The following is a 12041-nucleotide window of genomic DNA, read 5'->3' on the forward strand; positions in this document are numbered from 1 at the left end:
TTAGCTGGAGAGTTTTTAAGGACTTGCTAGAGCTACCTGATAATAGAGAGTTACAGTAATCCAGCCTTGAGGTAACAAAAGCGTGGACCAATTTTTCTGCATCTTTTCGGGTCAGGATAGGCCTAATTTTCGCAATATTACGCAGATGAAAAAATGCAGTGGGTTTGTGTCTTACAGACACAGAAACATGTTCAGGTGATTTTATTCACATAGGAACTTTCAGTAAGCTAATCTGCTAACGTTACTGTCCTGTCGTGCACTACAGCGCTTAACCCTCTGCGGTCCAGAACTGCGCCGGCGCGTCAAAATCACGTGACCAATTTAAGACGACGTAGCAGCAAGACACAGCCTCACTGAGTCTCCATTTCAATTTGTGTGAACTTCAAACTTTGTACTACTTTTTAAATTGTGTTGATAGGCCATATAAAACCAGACTTATGATAAATCATAAACACCATAATTTTCCTGAATATTTTTGTCACGTTTGGTGCAGGAAGTAATGGTAAAAACGGGCTTTTCGGCCTGACAAAAGTGCTGAAAGCAAAACAGCAGGAAAAACCCCCCCACCACACCCCCTTTCCTATTGGTGGAAAAATGCGCCACATCAACCAATCAAAAAATAGTATGGCAACAGCAGCATTTGTTGCTACGAAAGAGGGGAAGGGAAAGGGAAACGGCGATAGTGAGCGGAGAAATAGTTAGAGATTTGGTGATATTTAGCGTGTTTGGAGTGTACGGTTAGTGTGTAGTGTGGTGTGTTTGATATATAGTGCAGTGTGTTTAGTGTGTCGTGCAGTCGTTTTTTTGTTTTGCGTGTCAAAAAAATGAGGCGACTCCTGAATGTGGAGCAGGCACTGCATCTCCTCTTTGAGCGGGATGTAGCGGAGGGAAATGCGGATCCGGAGTCGGAGCCAGAGAGTGAGGACTTTGATGATGAAGGGGATGATCCATCGTTTGTGTTGGAAGAGGAGAGAGAGGAAAAGGAGCCTCCGACGAGCGCACCGAGTGGCACCCGGAGGTCCGCACAGAGGAGGGGACGGTGTAGCGCGCCCACACGGTCACGGTCTCCACTGACACAGGCGGCAGAGCCAGAGCCACGCCTCCACTCTGAGCCCTGGAAGACAGAGGAGGATGCTGACACTGCCCCAGCAGTAAGCAGGTTCCAGCCACGGAGAACACCAGGAGTCCAGGTAGAGACACTTTCTCCACACAGTCCAAAAGACCTGTTTCTGTTGTTTTTTGCCACTGACACAGTCAAGCAAATCTGCAGCAACACAAACAAAAATGCTGCAAAAAACAAGGAGTTAGGGAAAAAGTACAAATGGACTGACATAGAGACAGATGATCTGTACAAGTTTTTTGGTCTTCTTATGTACATGTCTTTGGTGTCGCTGCCAAGTCTCCAAGACTACTGGAGACAAAATCACGTTTTGTCTGTACACCTTCCAGCCAAAGTGATGACACGAGACAGGTTCAGATCCATATTTTGGAACATCCACCTCAGTGATCCTGAGGAGGATGTTCATAATGACAGACAGAAGGGAACACCAGGCCATGACAAATTGTTTAGAGTCAGGCCTCTTTATGATGATATCCTCAGTGCCTGCCAGGCTTATTACCACCCGAGGAGGGAGCTGGCAGTGGATGAAAGGATGGTGGCGACTAAGGCAAAAACTGGCATGACACAATATATGAAGGACAAGCCAACTAAATGGGGGATTAAACTTTTTGTATTGGCCGAGTCAAGCAGTGGCTACACCATCAATTTCAGCATATACACTGGCAAGGCAGTAACTGTGAGTGAACATGGGCTGTCTTATGATGTGGTCATGAAGCTTATTCAGCCATCCTGTCTTGGCACTGGATATCACGTCTACATGGACAATTTTTACACCAGTCCCAAACTATTCATGGACCTGGCCAGCATGAAATTTGGAGCGTGTGGCACCTACAGGGAGAGCAGAAAAGGATGCCCCAGAGGGAGGGAATATGCTCTCACCAAAAGATGTGAAAGAGGATCAGTGAGATGGATCAGAGAGGGCCCACTTGTTTTTGTGAAGTGGATGGACACACGGGAGGTGTCTGTGTGCTCCACCGTCCATCCTGCATTTTCAGGTGACACAGTGCGGAGAAGGGTGAAGGACAGAGATGGACGCTGGGCTGTGTGAGACTTTCCCTGTCCCACACCAATTGTGGCCTACAACCAGAGTATGGGTGGGGTTGATCTGTCAGATCAGCTCATACAGTATTACTCCACCCACAGAAAAAGTGGTCACTGGTACAGGACCATGTTGCTGCACTTCTTGGACATTGCAACAACAAATGCCTTCATCTTGCACCGTGAGATGAGCAATGCCAAGCTGGTGCAGCCCATGACACACAAAGATTTCATGGTGGAGCTGGTGAGTCAGCTTTGTGGCATGGACAAGGAAGGTGTTCCTCAGAGCAGTAGAGCTGATCATGTTCCTGTGCCCATTGTCACAGCCACAGATGCAAGCCAAAAAGCCACAAAAGGCAGACAGAGGTGCAAACATTGCCTCCAGGTGGACAACAGGAGGAGTGACACACCCTGGAAGTGTCAGGCCTTTGATGTGCCCCTCTGTGTTGTGGTGGACAGGAACTGCTTTTCAGAGTGGCACAAATAAGTTGTGTGGCATCTGATTGTTTTGTAAATAGTTGTTCAAAAAATGCCTGAGGCATTGCCTGCATTTTCATGTAAATAGTTATATATAACTTTGTTGTTTGCTAAATGTTTTCATAAGTTTTTGAGTTCACAATTTATATTTCCATTCTAAGTTACAAAAATGGTTCATTAGACATGTTTGTGGTTTTCAGTCAAAAATCACTTTTTCCTACTCGGATTTTATGTTTTATGTGTGATTTTAGGTCCAGTGTGTTAATACAGTATGTCAAAATGCAAAAATAATTGTAAAGTCATACAGGTGAGGTTGCTGAAAAGAATGATACCAAACAAGGCAAGGTAAACAGTTTTTTAAGGTGAAATTTAAAGGTAAAATGAAAAGTAGTCAAAAACGGCCAATTATCCCCTAGACCCTAGCTTGCGACTCGTCGCATCTGATTCAGGATGAAAGGAAAAGTTTAGGGGAACATAAATAATGATATGTAGCGGCAGATTCTCCATTTTTGCACCACTTATACTTATTAAAATGTTAGTGTTAGACATCGAAGCAAAGGTCTTAACACTGTCAAACACAGTTTAAGAATTTTGAAACCTTTATTTTGCTTATGAAAAAAGGGTGATTTCACTAATATTTATGAATCAAAAACCACTAACGTTATTAGACTTGTCAAATCTAGACTAAATTACTAAGGACACTTACTGAGACTCACTAAAACACAGTTTAAAATTTGTGAAACCTTTAATCTTTTTGGGAAAACTGAAAAAAGGCAATTTCACTGCTTTTTTCCCACCCAGACCACATTAAACAGATTTGACAATGTATTCTTAAGAGATATTGTGTGATCGTATTTCAAAAGGTAAAAATATGTCTAAGTATAATAAGCATAGTGTTATTTGATCTGGACCTGATCTAATGTGGTTGATGGAGAAATATCAGTGAAATCACCCTTTTTCTGTTTTCATAAGCAAAATAAAGGTTTCACGATTCCGAAACTGTGTTTTAAGGCTTTTGCTATGATGTGTAACACTATTTAATAAGTGTAAGTGGTGCAAAACAGGAGAATGAACCATTAATAATGTTTCCCATAACTTTCACTTAACTGGGAATCGGAAGCTACAAATCAGAAGCTAACTTTCGTGTTGTTACTGTGCTGGCTAAACTTTCCTCCTTTGAACTTTATATACACTTATTATTGCTTTGCTGCCGATTAGCAGCATATCAAACATGTCCTATGCTGCATTTAGGTTTTGTCAGTAAAATAAAATTAAAGGGGAAGTCACTCATGCTTCTGGTTTCATGGCTTATTGCTAGATGACTACTGTTGTTGCAAGCTTGTTCCACACGGTAATTGGAAATTAACTGCAACTTTTCCATTATTAATGTGCTACATATTTGTAATGGTCTGTTGACAAACTAGAAATTAGGCGCTGATTTTAGTTAGCTATACAGTATTTCTTGTATAGCCTTACGTAGACCATTAATATTGTATTTATTCACATCTAGAGTGCCAGCGATGATGGCTTTGCGGCTGTGTGGCCAACAGTTTGATGGCTTCTCACCAACTGGGAGACATCATGGCTGTCAGAAATCCAGATATCTCAGACTATATATTATGGTTAAGAGACTGAAACTAACAGTTTTTCTCTATAGGTTCAACATATGGCCAAGGTGCACCAGCTTCTTTCCCCTCATCTCAACCTCAACCCTGTCATCTTCATCAGGAGTGGAAAGGAAGATGAAAAAGAAGGACAAAATGAAGCAATGCAAGAAAAACTAAGAAATAAAGAATTAAATGCTATCAGTTTGCTTATTTTGAAATAAGAAGTATGTTAAGTAAAGGCTCTAAGTTAAGGATGTAATATTTTGTTTTTTTATATGATATACAATGTACAATTTACATTTAGTATTATAGCCCGCATACCCTGTATTTACCCTGTAACTAAATGTTACTACGGGGGAACTAGTAGCGATTTAGAATACAGCCCGCATATCCTGTACTTACCCTGTAACTAGTGCTTTTATAGCTGTATTTACCCTGTAACTAAATGTAACGAGGAAAACTACCACTGCATAGCCTACATCACTTGTTCTGTAAATACAGAGAACAATGTGAGATGTTTGTTTTGATTTTACTTGCCTCAAAACATGGAAGAACAAACTGTAAATTAACTGCACAGTAAGCTGTCAGTAAAGTATATCAACCATATGCGTTCTGTTTTATCTTGCTATATTTGTATTTATTTCCTGGGATGAAAGGAGAGCGAGCACAGAGCTGGAAAAAGGTGAGCTTGCATGTTGAGGAGCCGTAATGCCGGACAAACACAATTGCCAGGGAGAAGACCTTCAACATTTTAATGACTTCAAAATTGTCAGCGTGTTAACACCAGAACACAAGTGAGTCACATCTAGGGTGGGTGAATTCTGTCTGCCGATGGCAAGCAGAGTCATGAAGTCATAAACGAGTGTCAAGTAATGTAAAGCTGGTGAGGTGAGCGACAGCTGAGACGGTCATCAGACGCCAACAGTATCCATGACAACATACTGTCACCTGGACCTTTGTTCCTAAGTAAACGCACAGATGTATCCTGTAGTTGTATAGGCTACCCGCTGAAAATATAAAGGAACAATGTAGATTGCCTGTTTGTAATTAGGTCATTTTGAAATAAAATCACATCTGATTTATTACTTGCTGCAGAAGTCTTGCCTCCATCTTCCCTCCATCTTCCCTCCGATTTTTCAGTTTTATTGTCATGCTGTACCCTGTAATAATAGAGTAAGTAGGCTACCCTGTAATTAAAAATACCTACTGTATAAGTTCTCTGTAAATTCCCCCCAAACGTCCATATTATTGATCAATATAGGTCGCACATACCCTGTTACAATAGAATAGGTACCCAGTAGTTAAAAATACCTACTGTATAAGTTCTCTGTAAATTCCCCCCAAACGTCCATATTATTGATCAATATAGGTCGCACATATCCTGTTATAATAGAATAGGTACCCAGTAGTTAAAAATACCTACTGTATAAGTTCTCTGTAAATTCCCCCCAAACGTCCATATTATTGATCAGCAGGTCGCACACACCCTGTTATAATAGAGTAGGTACCCAGTAGTTAAAAAAAACCTATAATATAAATTCTCTTTAAATTCACTAATTGTTAGCCCCTTATTCCATAACTTAATATCTTGTTCCCCTGTACCTACATATATGTATTGGTACGTACTACACTGGTACACCGTTAGTACAACAGATTACTCCGTAACTACCCGATAGTTACGGTGTAAATTGCGGGCTGTAATCTAAAGCGTTACCTTACTACCTTCACAGTTTGAGACACTGGGAAATACTGATGACCATTTCTCAGGGGACTTCATTGACAAAAATCTCATACAGTTCATATGCTTGGAAATAACTGAGGTAAGTCTTTCTCCCCTTTTGGTTGAATTAAGATAACACTTTGAATGAGTTAAGTAAGGAATTAGGTCTAATTGTTAACTTCACTGGGCTTGACTTTTTCTGTCAATAAATAATGATAACAATTCTGTTCATATGCCCAGTTGCATCAGTCGTTTACTGCAGTATTGGACGCTGTGATCATTTCTCCTCTCCATGCTGTTCATATTCACAATTCCAATGTGAATATTAATCCCAAAGTATTTTCTTCCTGAGCTGCTAAAGAAATTTTGTTGCAAAAAGACTCACATTCACAACAGCTTAATTATTTCTCTGTTCAAACCTCATATGAGCTTGAGCTGAGATTTAGAATGAATTTTACACAAAGACTGTATTGTCCCTCATCACATTTATTAGAATCCCTTCACGGCCTCTTTGGGGAGAAGAATGACTGCAGTATCACCTAAGTATGGGATAACTGAAAAGATGTGCAAGTTTAAGTGTTTTTTTTTTTTTGCCTTGTTTGCTTTTCGTCTTTTAGAGAGAGCTGCAGGACGTTGCTCACCTGTGGAATTGCCACAGAATTCGCCCCAGTAGGAATGCAGTTTCTCCAAGTGGATGATCACTACTGATGTACCGCCTTCCCCACCTGTTTGGCGGTTTGGACCTGCCAAGAGGTCCACATCCATGTGATGAGACTGTTTTTGACATTTGTTGCCTTGCAATGTCAGAAAACTATCTGCACCCACCTAGTTCTTCCAAGGAGGCAATTGAACTCTACCTTTTCTAACAAGCCTCCAGACTCCTGACCCCCCTACCAAGAATCACTGGCCTAGTAGGCCTAGAACCACAGTATACTAACATCAGCAACAAAAACCAAAAAAATGTACATCAAAAATTAACATGTATCAACAATAATAAAGTGTGTTACAATTACTTTGATTCTTACACTATTCATAAAATGTCTCGAATGACCCCGCTGTTTCAATTTATTAGATTAGATCAGCTTTATTAATCCCCACGGGGAAACTGATTTACCACCAGGGGGGTATTCCATCAAGCAGGCTAAAGGCAAATCCAGGCTTAAATGGCCAAGTCTGGTTAATGTGAGCCAGAGTTCTGTTCCATCAAAGTGGTAAAGATTAGCCTCACATTGGTAACCATGGAAACCATGGTTCTGGCTAAGCCTGATACATTGAGCTAAATTCTGGTTTCCGTTCCATCAACCTGAGCCACAACTCTGATGATTAACCTGAATCCCAGCCTAGTAACCATGGTAACTTATGCTGCCGGGCAATCCTAGTCTGTAGCAGGATTAAGGTGAGGATGAAAAAATGTTCAATAGACAAGAACAGACACCTAAAAGACAGGTATGTCAGTAAGACAGTTTTGCCAGTGCTTTTACACACTCACAACTGTCATAAAATGATAAAATTAAGCAATTAGCCCTAAGAGGCTGTGGTTTGCTGGCGATTTTACCATGGCTAAGGGGCGTTGTTAGGCACAACGCGAACGGGGCTAATTGCTTTTATTAAATGGTTACTACATATACCTGGCTGGGTTTCATAAAATAAACACACATTAATAAGAGCTGCAATAATTTATTAATGAGAAATAATCATTCTTTCACTCTTCCACCAAAGAAATAGTTCCTCAACAAGCAACAGACGGACGCAAAAACACACAGGAGCTACAGAAACACAGTGGAAAGCTTGCTTAAAGCTTATTAACATTTATCTGGGTTGACTATTTAGCTACATTTATCTGGGTATCTCCATTAATTTTGCAATTGCTGAAGTCGTGTTCAATTATGTTAGCACTCCTCTTTGCTAGTACGGGGGTGTCTGACTCTGGACAGGTGCATTTTAAAAGAAGCAAGGATGTTGCTCCAGGATTTTCTCTCATCGTAGTTTGGGCGCCAGTATGACTGCAGGGTCTCTCATCGTAGTTTGGGCGCCAGTATGACTGCAGGGAGGATTCACATTTATGCCCCGACATGATTTCTCTCGCCTCTAAGCCAGCGTCAGAGAGTTTTTGTACAGTGGTGCTTCGCAGGCAGTGGTTGGTGTAGATGGTCTCGGTGCCGGCTGCTTTACAGATCTGTGGCAACATGGAGCCGAGAAAGTTCACCCCCATGGGCTCTCTAGTATACCTAACCATTAGGAGAGAGAAAAATAAGTAACAACACAAAAGTAATAACAAAACAAACAGACATTACATGTTAACTTACTATACATCGTTGGTGTAGTTTCTCCACTTTGGATGGAGATAAAAGGCCGGTGGATTGGGTGGCAGCAGTGACAGGACAGGACAGGACACAGTGGGTTCCCTGGCTGCTCGAACATAAATCCCCACAGACTCTCTTTGTTTCGTTCACCGGCATCCTGGTGGTTTTTGGTGCATTCATTAAATGACAGCGTTGCATATTTCTGACCGTTTTCGTCCTGTCGGATGATAAATGAGTCAGGCTTCATTTGGCGGTTGCCCTCCTTAGCTCTGCGTCCCATATACAGCTGCACATCAAACCAAACTTTGTTGACAAGACCCTCAGGTGTGTTTGGATTCAGTGCCCGAGAGAGCTTGATTTTCTGAAAGTTGGCCTTTGTTAACGCTTGGTGGTGGGATGTTTTGTCGCGACCTTCTCGGCGAAGTTTCTTCACTACTCCAATGAAGATGTTGTTGCTGGTGGTGAACTCGGTATCATTCATCAGACACCAGGATCGACTGATAGGCAGATCATTAATGTGACGGTTAAGCCCTGCACGAAGGCCAACATAACTGCTGAAACTGTAAGCTTCACCTTTCCTGTTTTTCACAGTGGCATAAAACTGGCGGAGAACCTGGTTTAGCTCAATCTTGGTGACCGTTTTAAAATCAATAGCCACCTCCTTCTCGGCACACCAGGTCTGAAAACAGCAAACTGACCACAGAGTCTGTTTAACGGTCCCAGCTCCACTTCTTGCCTTTTCAATTTCAATTCAATTTCAATTTTATTTATAAAAAACACTTACAACAATAAAGCCAAAATCAAACTAATAAAAACAAAACTATAATAAAATGAAACTGAGGCATTAAAAAAAAGATTGTATATGTAAACCAAACCACATGAATATGTGATTGCCTTCCCATCCCCACCCCACTCTGTTACCAATTATTTAGTTTTTATTTTTATTCATATGCACAATGATAAAAACAAGGATTATATTTAATAATACAAGGGCAAATAATTGTGCAGGAGAGGAAAAGAAGCCCAAAGGGCTTATATAAAATCCTCACCTCCAATACAAAATCACTAAAACAGATCAACCAATAAAAAAAGAAAAAAGGAAAAGAAGCAGAAAAGGGAAAGAGACAAGGAAAAAACACAACAAACAAACAGAGAGAAAAAAAGAAGGAAGAAAGGACAAGGACAAAGATCGATAAAATTAGCTAGCAAATTCACAGCCAATTAAAGCTGCGAGCAGCGTTGTGCGGGACCTCGGACCCTCGCTGTCCGCCTCCAGCTCACGTAGACGGTGTGAATTAGCCTATTCATAAGAGTCGGAATGTTGATAAAACAAGCAATGTCAATAGAACGCAAGGTCATTTTTGGCAATGAACCCATGACTTGGGAGTAGAACTTTGATGGCTTCTGAAAACCAAACTACTGACGAGGACATCAATCAATCAATCAATCAATCAATCAATCTCACAAATCACAATTTGCCTCACAGGGCTTTACAGCATCCAACATCCCTCTGTCCTCAGGACCCAATGAGACAGAAGGGGAGACAGAGAGACATGCAGGACAGACGGTAATTTTAATAGCTTACAACAACATTAATGAAAGTAATAATATTATAATTATAATTCTGGCTATTGTGGTACAATATGTTGAAAGTATATTTTAATATCTGATAGTATACATATGTGACAATAATCATATGTGTATAATAACAGTAGAAGTATGACACACACAGACACAGACACACACACACACACACACACTCACGCACAGGCTTGTGTCTGTCAGAGTGAAGCTTTTGTTATGCTAATTAATGACAGCATGCAGCTCACCAGAGAGATAAACTTGTTCTGAAAGCAGAGATATATAGCTTTTATGTGTGTGGAGTCAAAAATGCGACCTTAGACATTGTTAAAGCCGCAAAGGAGAGATTGGCATGGGAGAAAATTGCTGCCCGAGTCGATGCGTAAGTTTGAATGCAGTAGTCCATTAATTTAACATTTTACCACACTTGATTGAAATCGTAGCATACAGGTGAAAAAGTGGTAGAGTGGTTTTGAATAAAATCTCATTTTCATGTAGGTGCAATGTCACAGGGGAAAACACATGTGGAGGCAGCTTAAAATGAAATATAAAAACAATATTCCAACAGGTAAGGCATATTTTACAGGGCCATGATTGCACCTTTCTTTACTTTTATTCATATTTGATTTATTAAACAAAGTAGCTTAAATAACCTGTCATTCAGTGGCTATTTCATTATGTCCTGTAGGCCACTAGTAATTTAATTTAACCCCAAAAAATACTGTTTCAAGTTGTATGACCTTGGAGTGTCAGATTAGATTTGTGTGGCTGGAGAATGTTGTTGAGGTAAATGATTGAGTGTAATGAAAAACTGTCGTTCAAACAGATATTTCAGGGTTAACATACTCAGAGTTTTCACTAAACCCACTTTCTGGTTGTGTTTGGAGAAATAATATTGATGAAAATAAATGGAAATACTTTTAAGGTCATTTTTAAAGTGATTTAAAATTTAAAACCTCTTGACCTGTTGAAGAGCTTGGGTGTACAACAAATGAATGTCATTTAAAAAAAGAAGTAAAGGGTTCTTATGGTGTGAGCTTATATTTTGAAAGTTGTAGACATAAGCCATGTGACCTAATGTGTGTAATATCAGGTGTGTGTAATGATGAGAAATACCCACAAACATTCAGTGTTGTTCCTTATAAATGTACCTAGGAAAAGGCAGACGACATGATTTGGGAGTGGAACTTTAATGGCCCTGTGCCATGGGAGGTTGCTGCTGGGGTGTGTGTGATTGTGTTGTTTTGTTTCTGTTTGCATGAGTGACTCGACTGATAACTAAGTCACTTGTCATGCTGCATACTACATGTGCTACAATTACTGAGCACTATGTGTGCAGTATATTACATTCCATTACAATGTGTATTTAATCAGTCATAATCACAAAATTAGCAACAGTATTATCAGTAATAAAGGCTGTAGTAGTATGTGGGAGATGGAAAACACTGATATATAATGTTTAGATGCTGGCCGCAGAGGCCATTTTAGTGCGCCTAGGTGGCGCTAGAGAGGACATTTTGGCACTTTAGGGTTTAATTTTTTTCATTGTCTAAAATATTTCGCCAGTCCTGACATGCGTGCAACTAAAGGGTTAAAATGGAGATTCTGCCGCTGTCATGTCATCAGGTAAGTTTTAGAATCGCGCACACATCATGTTTCTGTGAGTTTGTGACAGTGGTTGCCATGATAACTAAGGTGCAGCTAGGGTCAGAGTGAGAGAGACAGAACACAGAGAAGAGACGTCTTTTAGTGGAGATTTAACTGCTTGAACAAGTTCTTCCCATTCCCAAACCGTTGGTCTTACTTTGAAAGGGCAAATAGGTCACTTCCTGTTGGATTTAGGACATGCCAGTTTTGGTTTGATCTGTCTACGACATGCCTACAGGCCACAGTGGCCATTTTAGTGTGCCTAGGTGGTGCTAGAGAGCCCATTTTGGCACTTTAGTGGTTAATAATGTGAATTTGTTGTTTCAAATGAAGATTCTGCTGCTGTAATCTGTCCTTTAAAGATTGTGAGACACACAGACTGACAGATGTGTGTGCGTGTCGGTGCCTGCAGCCGTTGTCATGGCGATTAACGACCTGCCTGCACCTGAGGGGCACACAGACAGCTCATGATCAGCATAGGCTGTTTAACATGGGTTTGAAGTGTCTCGAACAACTTCTTCTCCTTTCCAAACCGTTGCTCCAATCAC

The 12041-nt window shown here is 40.6% G+C and overlaps 1 long non-coding RNA gene across 1 annotated transcript in view; it reads left to right on the top strand.

The window, feature by feature from the left end:
- Positions 1 to 6898, top strand: part of LOC126384998 (uncharacterized) — a 10541-nt gene extending 3643 nt beyond the window's left edge. Inside the window, exons 3-4 of the long non-coding RNA XR_007569376.1 lie at positions 4293 to 6062; positions 6580 to 6898. This is a non-coding gene — a long non-coding RNA (uncharacterized LOC126384998). The remainder of the gene's footprint in view (positions 1 to 4292; positions 6063 to 6579) is intronic.
- The last annotated feature ends 5143 nt before the right edge of the window (positions 6899 to 12041 follow it).

The sequence above is a fragment of the Epinephelus moara genome, chromosome 3 (assembly GCF_006386435.1).
Source record: "Epinephelus moara isolate mb chromosome 3, YSFRI_EMoa_1.0, whole genome shotgun sequence".
Taxonomy (NCBI): Eukaryota; Metazoa; Chordata; class Actinopteri; order Perciformes; family Serranidae; genus Epinephelus; species Epinephelus moara.